Here is a 13,263-nt window from a genome sequence, read left to right on the forward strand (position 1 = left end):
AACAAGTACTGGATTTTAACATCTTTATCTAGGACCGAAAATCAGCATTTCCATCTATTTTACAGTATGTTACTCCTATTTTTAAACTAGCGATGTGCTCTGACCCTATGTTTTGGTTTTGGATCTGGATTAGTTAAGAAAAATGCTAAAAAGTTTTTTAAAATAGCTAAAATCATGTAATTTTTGCAATCAAAACCCCGAAATTCGGATTTATAAAATCCGAATTCCGAACCGCTGAAAGATCAGAACCATGATTCGGATTTATCCAGATCTCCTCAGGAGAATAGAACTGCGACTCATTTCTTTTCAAATTCACAAAATTTGAGTGGATTTGGATTTTTTGAGAACCGAACCGTACACATCTCTATTTTAAGCTATTAGTCTCAACCCCCTGCTTCTATCACAATGACGTGATCACACTTTGTACTTGGATTACCCTTGAACACAGTGGCAGAACTTCTCTGCCAGCGTTCAGAAGCACCACATCTGGAGTTGAAATGCACGCACCCAACTCTCCAATCAAGGTTGAACTAGTGGTGACACAAAGCAAATAGCCACAGACTGCTATAATGCAGTGAGGTGCTGCACAGTCTACAAATACTGCAGGCCCTATAAAGACTGGACCCCAGTATTTGGATGTATCTTCCTCCTCAGTGCGTGCCCAAAACATGGTGCCGAGACGCAAATGCTTACATTTCCTCCAGAAGTTGCACCACTGCTTGAACAACCCTACCTGCTCTGCCACTCCCAGCAGTTTTAACTGTAATTCTAGGTACACACTGACAGATATATTGGTCATTATATTGAACGGCTGATATATCTATAGTACATCAACGGGTGTGTACACCCGACAGTGGCGGAACTCCCAGAGACACTGGAGTCATTTGCCGCCGGGCGTCAGCCCTGAAGGGGGCACCTGGCTCCATTGTCCCTGGGAGCTGCATGGAGAAGGAGCACCGCTGATCGGCGCTCCACCTCCATTGGCGATCGCACCCCCTGCACCCTCCATTTGCTGGGCACCCGCTGAGTGTGTTACCAGCGGGCGCCCAGCTCCTATTCAAACCCCTGGCGGCAGATGGAGGACGGAGCTCCCTCCGTCTTCCGGGTCCCGCAGTGTACTATGGGAGTGACATCATAACGTCATGTGCATGAAAACAAACAAATAGGCTGTTAGTAACTGCATTGACTGCTGCCCTTAGACGTCAGGCGAGGCTGTTGGAATAACAAGGGAGTGGCTACACATTGAAGCACTTTCCGCTGATTGCAGTCTAGTCTAAAGTCCCAGGTTGAGAAAACTCTTCCTCCTGAGACAGCCTGTCTGGCGTGCGATTAGCAGAAAGTGCTTCCAGTGTGCAGCCACTGTCAGAGCCCTCACTGGGAATGGCGGATTTTATTGGTGGAGCTGTAGCCTTGCAGCCCCTAGGTAAAATTCCCCACTGCATATACAGTAGTATATCACTTGTATATTATACAAACTTGCCTACGCTTCCTTTGGATTCCCGGAAGAGTAGACCACCCTCCCGCTTCCCGCCAACTTTATAGTAAAGTGGGCAGGAAGCAATGATGTGATTCATCTTGGCACCACCCCTTCCTTTTGTTCCCATTCGTATTATGCCACAGGAAACTGTGCTTAATGACCCGGAACGCTGCACTCGCCACAGTGACCACCACTGTCTCACCTAAAGTTATTTTCCAGAAACTGAACTATTATAATATTATATTAAAAGTATGGTATTATACATAAAATAAATATGTTTTCTAATACACAGCCTCAGATTCTTTTTACTCTCAGTAATACATGCCAGGTATTTCCAACAGCTAAAATATTTATAATATTGTACATGTGAACAGACAAAACTGCATCCTACTAGTAAGATGTGTCTCAGTACTGTAAGTCACAGGGAATGGGTATGATATACGATTCCCGTCAGCGGCAGCCCGACAGGAGAAGAGTGCGAAGCAGCGGAAGCCCGACAGCGCTGGAAATCCCGATCGTGGCTAGGTAAGTAACTGCTAACCTAACCTAACCCCCCTAACCCTCCTTAGGGGTGCCTAACCCTAACTTCCCCCCCAAGTGCCTAACCCTAATCCCCCCTCTAAGTGCCTAACCCTAACCACCCCCTTCCCCGCTGCCTAAACCTAAGTCCAACGGGGTGCCTAACCCTAACCCTCCCTCCCCCTAGCCTAACCCTCCCGGGGGGGTGCCTAACCCTAAGTCCCCCCCGGGAGCCCTAAACCTAACCCTCCCCCCCGCGCGGCTGTCCGCTCGCGGCGCCCGGCATCACTACGATCGTGATGCCGGGCGCCGGTCTCCCGGCGTCGGGGAAATGCGGGCGTCTACATTTAGACGCCCTGCATTTCACCCATGCCGGGATAAGACAGTCGGGAAGCCGGCTGCCGGTATTTAGGCAGTCGACTTCCCGATTGCTTCCCAGTCACAGGCTTGGAACACTTACAAAAGGCAGAAGAACAGTTTATGCAAAACCTGACACCCAACATGAATAAACGGTTACCATTCTATCCATAGTGGATATAAGAGTTGTCATTGTTTTTAGAAGCCATGTTTTTTTACGTAATACAGTATATAATAACATAATGCAAATTATTATGTCATGTAGTAATATACTGATATGCCCACATACTCCTATCCTCAAATTGCACCAACTAGCCTCATTTGGCGTGCTACGGAGTTTATGACTAAGCCGCACCATGCAACTCGCCACAGATTTTTTTTCACAAAAAATACATCTTAGTAGAATCACTAAGGCGACAAAAATAACAGTGTACCATGGATACTGGCGCTGACCGTGCATGCCGTGCTGTGTGCGGATCAGATGCTAAACTGTGTAAAAAGGCAAAAGCCTGTGGTCAGATACGAGTGAGCTGCACCATAGTTCACAGCACGTCCCATTGTGCTTAATCTGCGACTTAGCATCAATTCCACTACGACATAAATACTAATCCTAATTGATAAGTATACCGTGGCCCTGAATCTGAATTGGACGACGTGCCACATACAGTTGGGCGATGTTTTAAGTCTGCACATGTGTCAGAAGTGCCCAGTGCATGAGTCCTGCTTGTCAGCGATCAGAGACGCAGTATAGAATTGGCCGCACAGTCTGTGAATATTAGTGACCATTCCTGGGAGGTAACGAGGTGGTTAAGCTGACAGAGGCATGTCACAGGCTACACATTGAAAGCAGCTGCGTCCGAAGAAGCTCAGCCACTCATATAGGAGGCCATACTCAGATAGAGAAGCTGCACCTGCCTTAGGGCTGGTGCAAGTTTCGATGGTCTATAGATGCTGCGAGTGGGCATCTCAGTCCTTGCACATTTGGATGCACTGATGTACACCACAGAAGGGCTTTATTAGCATAAAGTCGCAGACCTGCAGAAGAGCCAAGGACGGACGTAATTTTGTTCCAATCATGCCCTGTTGCTGGATTTACACTTGGAAGTTGGAAATTTGGCACACAGAATATACAGGAGTCTCATCTGAATTATCTTGATGCACCTCTGATTCTCATTTGTGAGGATCTTTACAAGAGTGCAGTTTTTATTTCACTATATACATGGTGCACTGATAGTCTATCTGAAGATGTACAGAGGTGGAAATGACTCAAAACCGGGCCCTATAAGAGCAGCTACAGTGCTAATAAGATGCTAAATTAAGGGAAAAGTATGAAAGTCCAGGAATAGCCATGCGCAGCGCAACATTTACGTCACGCCATGTGTCTCGTGCCATATGGTGTAAAAGTATAGGTGCATGAGAACACATCTGCAGGTGATGATAAACTAGGGTGCCATAAGGTGTTCTTAAAAAGTGGGAGCACTACTAATCCTGATAGCATAAAAATTCATCAGATGGGTGCTGGCTACTTTTGATAGAACACTGTAGGATCATGATGGAAATCCTGATACATTTATACAGAGCTGTAACTAGACTTTTTGGTGCCCTGTGCCAGAAAGAGCATTGGCACCCCCTCATTTTTCAAAGGGACATAATGACCACAAAAAAGGGCCATGGCTTCATGGGGAAGGGCCAGGGAAGAGATAGGAGAGGCCAGGAGATGCTGGGGATGAAATAAGAGGAAGCTACAAGCAAGAATGATAATAAACAGGAGTTTGACAGGCCAAAACAGCGCCCCCTGCCCTGAGGTGCCCTGTGCGATAGCACCGACCGCACTACCCTAGCTAAGGTCCTGCATTGATAGACTGCATTGGGCAGCCCCCAAACCATCTAAAAGGCCGCACATTACCTTAAATCTCAGTAGTCAGTTGAAACAATGCATTTAATAAAAGAAAGAGACCTACAGTATCTGTAACAACATCAGCAGATATTTTAAATACAGTAAGTGTTATAAGCTAGGAGAAATAAATCTAACAGTAAAGCAGGAAGGAGCTGAGGTCTGCAGGTGACGGTTTGCAGGGCCACATACGGCCCTAGAGCTGCCTGTTGCCCATCATTGGATATGGAAATATGAGTGACATGTAAGTAGAATCTTTGTAGGTTAAATAGGAATGTAATGATTTCACCAGGTGATTCTCCTGACATGATCTTATCTTCTCAGCTTGTACTTATGGAGGTGTCTGTAGAAATGTCTAAAAAGCCCCAGGGTAGCAGCTATAGATTTTTATATCTAGTGTCACATTTCCATATGTAAAATAACAATATATTTAACATATGTCTTCTATATGATTTCACGTGGGTTTATTTTGACACATTGACGTAAATGCACCCACATAAAGTTCCATATTTAAAAGCGATGAAAATCTTCTATACTTTTATGATTTGCTTATTGTTAAGTTTAGTTGGAGGTTTTTTTTTTGTTTTCAATATTAGTATTTGGTATTTAATGCACATACTGTAGTACTATTGCTGTAATTTAGCAATAAAATATTGTCTGGGTGCAAAACTGACTGTCACCTGTAAGAGGGTTCTTTCTCCGTCACCAGCCAGTCTCGGGCCCTTGTGAGCCTGCACGATGAAGCCAAAAGTACACACTTGGGTGGCTTTCATGAAAATGAATTGCTGAGTAAAAACACTTTACAAAAAAAAATCAATAACTAAAATACTAAAATACATATTTTAAATAAATCTTATTTTTAGAATTTTTATTTTTTTCCTTCCCCCGCTATCACCATCCTGAGATGGTGACAGTGATATGAGGATTGCAGCAGTACATGTAAGGCTGCATTCCTTCAATAGGTTTAGCCATGTTTTGCATAGGGAGGACATTGCTGGAGATCCCCAATGAACCCCAATGATAGAATGATGGTTAGCGCTAGCGATAGTCAGCAGTAGCCACTGCTGGCTGTATCCTTTAGTAGACTGTACAAACCTAATTTCTGCAGAAAACAGCTTTTTTATATCAAGATACTGTAAGGGGTATATTTTCTAAATTGCAGGTTTTTAGAAGTGGAGATGTTGCCCATAGTAACCCGCACTTTAGTAAATATACCCCTAGGTCTTTTAAAGCATTCGTAACTAGACCATGTTATGGTCAAATACTATATGACCTCTATTAACCATTTAACTTGCTAATATGTTTTCCAAAAACCGTTAAAGATATTGTTGGGTTTTTTAAAATTGATTTAGGTCAAGAACATCGATTTATAACTTATCCAACACACTTTTATAAAGAAAAACAAAAAATATATATATATTTTTTAAAACATATAACATTAATGTTAATTTTTAAAATATGGCAAAATCGATATATCAGACTGTCGATGATCGGCACATCGCAACATCGCTACTTTGCATTTTACCAGGGGCTGCTTCTCTCTTTCAATAACGGGGCACAATTGTGCCCCGGTGTGCCCTGGTCATACTCGTGGAGTAAAGCTATGTGGAAACACATAGCTTTGCTCAGTCCGGCTTGGATTCGGTAGCAACCGCTTTTTTGTTTTAACCCCATGGATTGGAGAAGAGGACGTGAACTACGCATAGGAGTGGTGAGTATGGATTTGTATTTATAGGCACCCCTATGGATTACTACAGATACTAGGTGAGTATGTGTGATAGTGAGTGTGAGTGTGATAGTGAGTGTGCATGTATGTTATAATAAAATTTTACTTTCACGGTGCATGTTGTGTTTTTGTTCGTATTGCTTTGGTTGTGGAACTACAAGTGCCAGTGGGCCCGTAATGCCCCGCATGCTGGTATTTGTGGTTCTCCAAATACCAGCAAGCATGGGAGGCTAGCTGGTACATAGAGTTCCACAACTAAAGACAATATTTAACCATATATTTAACACTACACACTAACACTATCAACCCGGCACCCACCGCCCTAGAGTGCTGGGGATAGCCCCGGGCTATCAGCCTAGGCTAGGGGTGCCCTGGAGAGGGGGACCCCTTTACTGGGGGGGTCCCCAACTCCCCAGGGATCCCTGGCCTGGGCTGACTAGTGGTCAGGGCTGATGCTGTGGCTGGGGGGCCCGGTGAGAGGGCACCCCTGGTTGTGGCATCAGTCCTCTGCTAGAAAGGGTCTGGAGCTGGTTTTAACCTTACGCCAACTTTTTTATCCCTATATTTAAAACCTGCTCTGTCCCTGCTGCCTGGTGCTGGTTCTTAAATTGCAGTGGAGCCCTACACTTTTTTTCCCCAGTAATTTAAAGAACCAGGAGTGGCTGGAAAGTCCGGGGCTGGTTAGTCTTTTGGTTCTTAAATTGCAGTGGAGCCCTACACTTTTTTCCCCCAGTAATTTAAAGAACCAGGAGTGGCTGGAAAGTCCGGGGCTGGTTAGTCTTAAATTGCAGTGGAGCCCTACACTTTTTTTCCCCAGTAATTTAAAGAACCAGGAGTGGCTGGAAAGTCCGGGGCTGGTTAGTCTTTTGGGGGGGGACCTCACGTAATTTTTTTTAGACAGTTATCCCTATTTTAACCATTTACAGAAATAAACATACACAAATCACAATGATTTGTGTATCTTTCTGACCATCTCGCAGCTCAGGGGGTTGAGATTGAAAAGTGATTTTGACAGAGAGTTTGCTCCTATCTCACCCGAGCTTGATTCTTGGTAAATTTGAGAGATGTATGTTTTAGGTGAAAAGTACTTCCAATTTGGCCCCATGGTGATTTCATTCGAGATTGCTATCTCACCCAAGTTTTACGAGTGACATGAGAGAAATCTCTCTCTAACTCACCCGACTTTTGCAAGCAGGAAAAAAATGAAAAAAATCACCCAAGATGGTCATCTCGACCTATATCGATTCTTAGTAAATTTACCCCTAAGGCCCGTATTCAATTTGAGGCGAAAAGTCCAGACTTTTCACCTGCTGGACTTTTCGCCTCCTTCGCCTGTTTTAAAGGCGGAAAATTATCGCTCGCGTGCCCACTATTCCCCGTATTCAATTCCAAAGTAGGCGAAATTAGGGACAGGCAAAACTTTGATCGGCGAAAAAATACAGGAATTTTCGGGAAATAGTTGTAGGACCCCCCCAAAGATGTCCAGACCTGGGGGATCACTATGGGTACTCCCGTATTTTAGCTGCAAAAGAAAGTCGGGTTATTTAAATAGCCGCTCCTTGGTGTTTTTTTCCCGACATTGAATAAGTGATGCAGAAGAGAACTTCGCTTTTTTTTTTTCATTTTTAAAAGTGGTCCCATCAAATTTGGGGTACATGAAAATGGGTACTAGCATATCTTTAAGTCCCTAAAGTAATTTTTAAAAAATTCTGCAAAAAAACACCTGCCGCTAATAGCCTATTCTAGAAAACACCTGCTGCTTACTTACAGAATACCCCTGAACCTATTTCGCTATTTTTAAACACTGTTCCCCTATTTATTTTTTTTATTCCAAAATGTTAAATTATTTTTTGGGGGTGTCCCGATTTTTTTTGTTTGCTTTTTTTTTTGCACATTTCGTTTTAAGGGGGCATTCCCAATGGTGCAGGCTATTTTTTTTAAGCCTGCACCCCTAAACCCCAATTCTGTATTTTTTTTTCGCCTGCTAATGGCTGGCGAATATTTATCCCAGTTTTTTTACATTGACTTTTGCACCGGAAAAGTCAATGTAATTGAATACGGGGATAAATTATTGCCGATTCCGACATTTCGCCTCAAATTGAATACGGGCATAAGTGTTAGCCATTGTGGTCTCCTACGATGTAGCCTAATTGCACACAAAGGGCCTGATTCAGAGCCAGACGCTCTGACAGAGTGCTCGCTCTGAATCAGGGCCGTCTTTCCTTATTTTAGAGTGGCCTCCTGGCCGCTCGCATAGCTGTGGGTGACCACCCACAGCTATAGCGAGCAGCCAAAAAGATGGTCACGATGGTCAAGACCATCGGGACCATTGGGCTTGCGACGAGACCCTTGTGGTAGGGTCTCGTCTGCTGCAAGTCCTGGAGTGCTTTTGGCTCTATCAGAGCCAATAGCACTCCCACTGACATCACTTGTTATGTCAGTGGGGCCGGCCCCAGACGGTAGGCGTTCCCATGGGAACGCCTCCGTCTGGTCAGCCACCCCCCCAGCACGCCCTCCAAAGGGGGCGTGCTGTCACTCACCATCGACAGCACGCCCCCTTTGTAGCGTGACCCATAGCGACGGCTTGCCCATCGGTATCCGGGTCTCGCGCATGCGCACGACGGAGCCGGATCCGCCGTGCGCATGCGCACTGGACCAACATCGACCCAATTGCGAGCGCTCAGCGCTCGCGAGCGGGTCTGAATCAGGCCCAATCTCCCTTACATACATTTCTCCTTCATAGTTTGCAGTTGCTATTATGTATAGTAAACCTAGTGAAGTCCCACAATATTCCTGGGACCTCTGGCTGGATTGTTACTGAATCAATTATGGTCACGGTTGCAATCTTTTCAAAATACATTTACAGATGATCACAATGGGCAAACCTGAGTGTCATTCTGCATATTAAGTTCAGGTCCTTGAATTTATCATATTACAAATTCAAACAAATCCTTAAACAGCCTCATGGTTGATGAGCCCTTGTCACCTCTTGCCATATCATTATTTGTTTAAACTTGGCAAAAAGGTCATCATTTTTTTATAACAAAACAAAGAAAGCATGGCCAGTCATCAGCTCCAGCAATAAGACAATGCAAACATGAAAAAAAAACCATCAGCATGCTTTGGGGCTACAGTCCACCATAGATTCATTGATCAAGCAAATTCTACAACACCCCTTAAATTCACGCCAACTAGTGGACAATTCTGGTGTGGTGTCACTGACCCTAGGTACTGTGAAGGAGAGCACACGCAACTGCTGCACTAAAATGACCACTGATCTGCTGTTCGTTCCTACCCAAGGGAAACCAACAACCCAATAACAACATTGTCACGTTTGACTTTGGTAAATCCCCTCCTGGGGGGATGAAAGCTGCGGTCCCAGGTTGAGGGAGGAATCGGAGGCGAGGGGGCTGTATGTAAGATCTTCTCATCCACGAATATCGGATGTTGGCGAGACCTGGCAAAGGGTGCGGAGTCTAACCTGCTGGGGGGTGTTCACCAGTGACCCCTCAAGTGGGATATGGGTTTAAGCTGCACCCAGCAGGCAGGTTGCTGTCCCTTGGTCAGGTATCCAATATCCACAGGAATAGAGAAAATACACCAATAGCCCAAGAGAAATACTTCAGAAAGAAGTACAGTATAGCTGCACCAGGAGTTGATATTTGCAGTAGTACAAAGGTTTAGGGTTTTAGACGCAGTGCTGCATCAAGAGGTGGCACTTGTAACTGCATGCAGATACTGTGTACTTGACGCACTGCTGCGCCAAGAAGTGGCACTTGTAACTGTACACAGGCAAGGTGTTTTGACACACTGCTGCACAAGTAGGATGGTACTTATATGGCACACAGGCAAGGTGTTCTGACGCACTGTTGCACAGAGAGATGGCATTTGTATAGCACACAGGCAAGGTGTTTGGACGCACTGTTGCACAAGGAGATGGCACTTGTATGGCACACAGGCAAGGTGTTCGGACGCACTGTTGCACAAGGAGATGGCACTTGTATAGCACACAGGCAAGATGTTCAGACGCACTGTTGCACAAGAAGATGGCACTTGTATAGCACACAGGTAAGGTGTTCGTATGCACTGTTACACAAGGAGATGGCACTTGAGACTCGAGGGTATCATGATACGGGAACCTGGAACGAGGTGATGGCAAGTATACACAAGGTAGCGACAAGATTGCACAGGTAACTTCCATGCTGTCCGGAGACAGGCTTTATACCCTGAGGTAGCAGATCATTGGTGGACAGCGTCAGCTGACCATCACCATGCTACCGTTGGGTAAAGGGTAGTCAGGTGATGCAGACTGTCATGGCTGCGTCCATGACAACAACCGCAGTAACCAAGGCACGGCACAGCTCATGGATGTCCACATGGCTCTAGGCATAATGCTCAGTGCGTCACTCACCGCCTCCCCTGACGTCTGACCACCAGAGGGAACAGGGGAAGCTGGGGTGAGTAATGGCCGATCCTAGGCCGCAAACTGACAAACATCTACTCATGAAAAAAACAAGCAATAAAGGGAGGGTGGGTGTGAAATGTTATGTAACAAAAAAAACCCTCTCAAAGCAAACCAAGCTTTTATAGACTCCCAAACAAACGTCAAAACCACTACTACAAAAACCAATTGGCTCCATAGCCTTTCAACCAAATAACATCTATTAGAATACACCTGATTCATACTGATGTACAGTCAAAATTTGTCTCAACTTCTGGGTTTAAAAGTCATCAGGTTTAATACAGCCTTCAGTAATCCTTAGCACATCCTACATATAATACAAAAATATACATTTTTATTCATAATAAACTATGATACCCAGCAAAGATTGTGCCAGTTTGTAGGTGATGTTGATCATATGCTTTGTGTCTTCTGTTACATCCCACTAATTCTAATTTGTGAATGACAAGTTCATTAATATAATTAGAGGTAAAAGTATTTGTGTTGTGTGTTTTATTCTTTACTATAATTTTTGTTTGGAATTATTTTAAGATATTTCTTCTAATTGAGGAAGATATTGTTAAAATGGGGAACAAGATACTGCAGCTTCTGACAGGTCGAGCATTATGGAAAAATATAATATAGCAATAATTGTCATGCCAAAGGCAGCCATTCTTACTCAAAAGGTATGCTACTTACAGAAAACATGTCTTATAAGACCTGTTCTCATGCGGAGTGGACAATTTATGGTTGTTTTATATAGCATTCATTTATTTAATTGCCCATAGACATCCGCCTGTTCAGACATCTTGTCACCAGTGGTAAAAGGCATAGAGGCAAATGTTTTTATAGTGATATAAACATAAGGAATCATTTATACTCCACACCCGCAAATTACAGGACACATTACGTAGCTATTAATGTCCAATTCTCTAGAAATATGGTAAGTCTTTGGATCAAAATGTAGTCTATTAAGTGTTCTAGTCTCTTCAAGAATTCAATACATAAACCACTACTGCTGTTTGTGGGAGACATAATGCATCTTCACAAAAGACCAGTAGATTTGTATTGAAGTCCTTTACATGCCCTAATGTTTTCACCTACCATAATCAATATTCATTTTGATAAATTTAAATATGTATCAGCAAAGCATATAACATTGCAATTTATCATCTGCTCTCAGCGTCAGCAAGTATGTTCTGGTTTACACAACACAGGTATGTACACGGCACCTGTCAAGTCTTTCATTTAAATATAATATATAAATTTATGATGCGTACTGGAAAACTTCATCGTGTACACATTCAATCTTCATACTGTAAGTAAATGCATATTGATGTTTGTTTTTACGTTAAGTGGCTGTAAATTTGCGAATGCACCAAGACATTTACGGATGTTCACATGACTAATTAGATGGAAGTACGTATGTGATGCCAAGCTGTTAAAGAGATAACAGCTCAACACTTTTCCAAAATGAACAATATATATTAATGTCAATTCTTTTACGGTTCCTGCAGAGTTCTGTGTCACCTTGGACAATGATCTTGAAACAGGTTATTATTACTAGAGACTATACCATCGCTGCCTATTTTTAAGGTCACTCTGTGAGGGGTGGAAAATTCCTTATTATAGTTTAGTGGATTGTTTCTATTCCATTTAGGAAACTGTATGGGAGTCTGTACATTGTGGTAATGTACTGTGAAAGAGAATGTATTTCACCATAAAATAAAGGATTATACTAAACTATAGACATAATAGATCACTAATGAGGGCCTGGGGAGGGGAGAATGTGTTTTGGCACCCAAGTCACAGATACCAGGCATCAGCCATCTAAGCCTTGCACACATACAAATAACATAATTGCTTGGTCGCTACACACTGTAGCATGCTGTGGGACTTGGCTTGTATCCTGCATGCCCTTAAATTAATCTAACAAGCACAGTAAACAAAAAGTCACCTTTCCTGATGGTGGCCAGGTGCATACTTTAAATTAAGGATGCATGCCTAATACTGGTACTCAGATGCAATTAATAATTCATATGAAGTGATATAAGTGATATGTAATTTTCCCAAATAAACATCGTTTAGTGGTATATAAGCAAAGATTATGTACTAGAGAGATTAGTGCCAGTGCTGAAACATTTTGCACAAATTGAATTTTGCAGTGGAACTGGCCATAGCAAAGTTCCAGCTATGTAGTTTTCACTTTCTGCTCTAGCTACACCATTCTGAAAAATACACAGTGCTTACAAACAGATCTGGGACAGTGATAGTGGAGTTTGTGGGTGGAGTATAATAAGGAAGATCACAATGATAGGGGTAAATCTGTGCTGAAGAGGTAAGGCCAAATCCTGCCAGCGAAATAGAAAATATACTGTAGTACAGTACCTCATCCAAATAGGGAATGTGGAAAATATTCCATGGGACAGTTTAAATGTTACTCTTGTCTACGGGGGAGATGCGTCAAACCTTCTAGAGATACTGTAGGTGGAGAAGTTGCCCACAGCAACCACTCAAATTCTAGTTATAATTTTATAGAATGTACTAAATAAATGACAGCTACAATCTGATTGGTTGCTATGGTCAACTCCTCCATGTGTACTATTTACAAGGTTTGATACATCTCCTACATCTTGTACAAAGTTAGAAATATTCAGGATTTATTACATTACCCATTTCATTATCACCATCATCTTAATTAATTCCCTAACAACATCATTAACCATATATATCCTCAAGCTCACAATATCATCTACCCAACCATTGATTAAACTCTGAGTGATCTTAGTAATGAGTACACCCCCCACCCCACACACTTCCTCCCCTTGCTTAGAGAAAAACTCTGATCA

General features: G+C 43.1%; 1 protein-coding gene across 3 annotated transcripts in view; it reads left to right on the forward strand.

Moving 5' to 3' along the window:
- NTRK3 (neurotrophic receptor tyrosine kinase 3) overlaps positions 1-13,263 on the forward strand; it is a 700,933-nt gene that overhangs the window by 219,429 nt on the left and 468,241 nt on the right. The window lies entirely within an intron of this gene.

Source organism: Taudactylus pleione, unplaced genomic scaffold, assembly GCF_031769625.1.
Source record: "Taudactylus pleione unplaced genomic scaffold, aTauple2 ptg000556l, whole genome shotgun sequence".
Taxonomy (NCBI): Eukaryota; Metazoa; Chordata; class Amphibia; order Anura; family Myobatrachidae; genus Taudactylus; species Taudactylus pleione.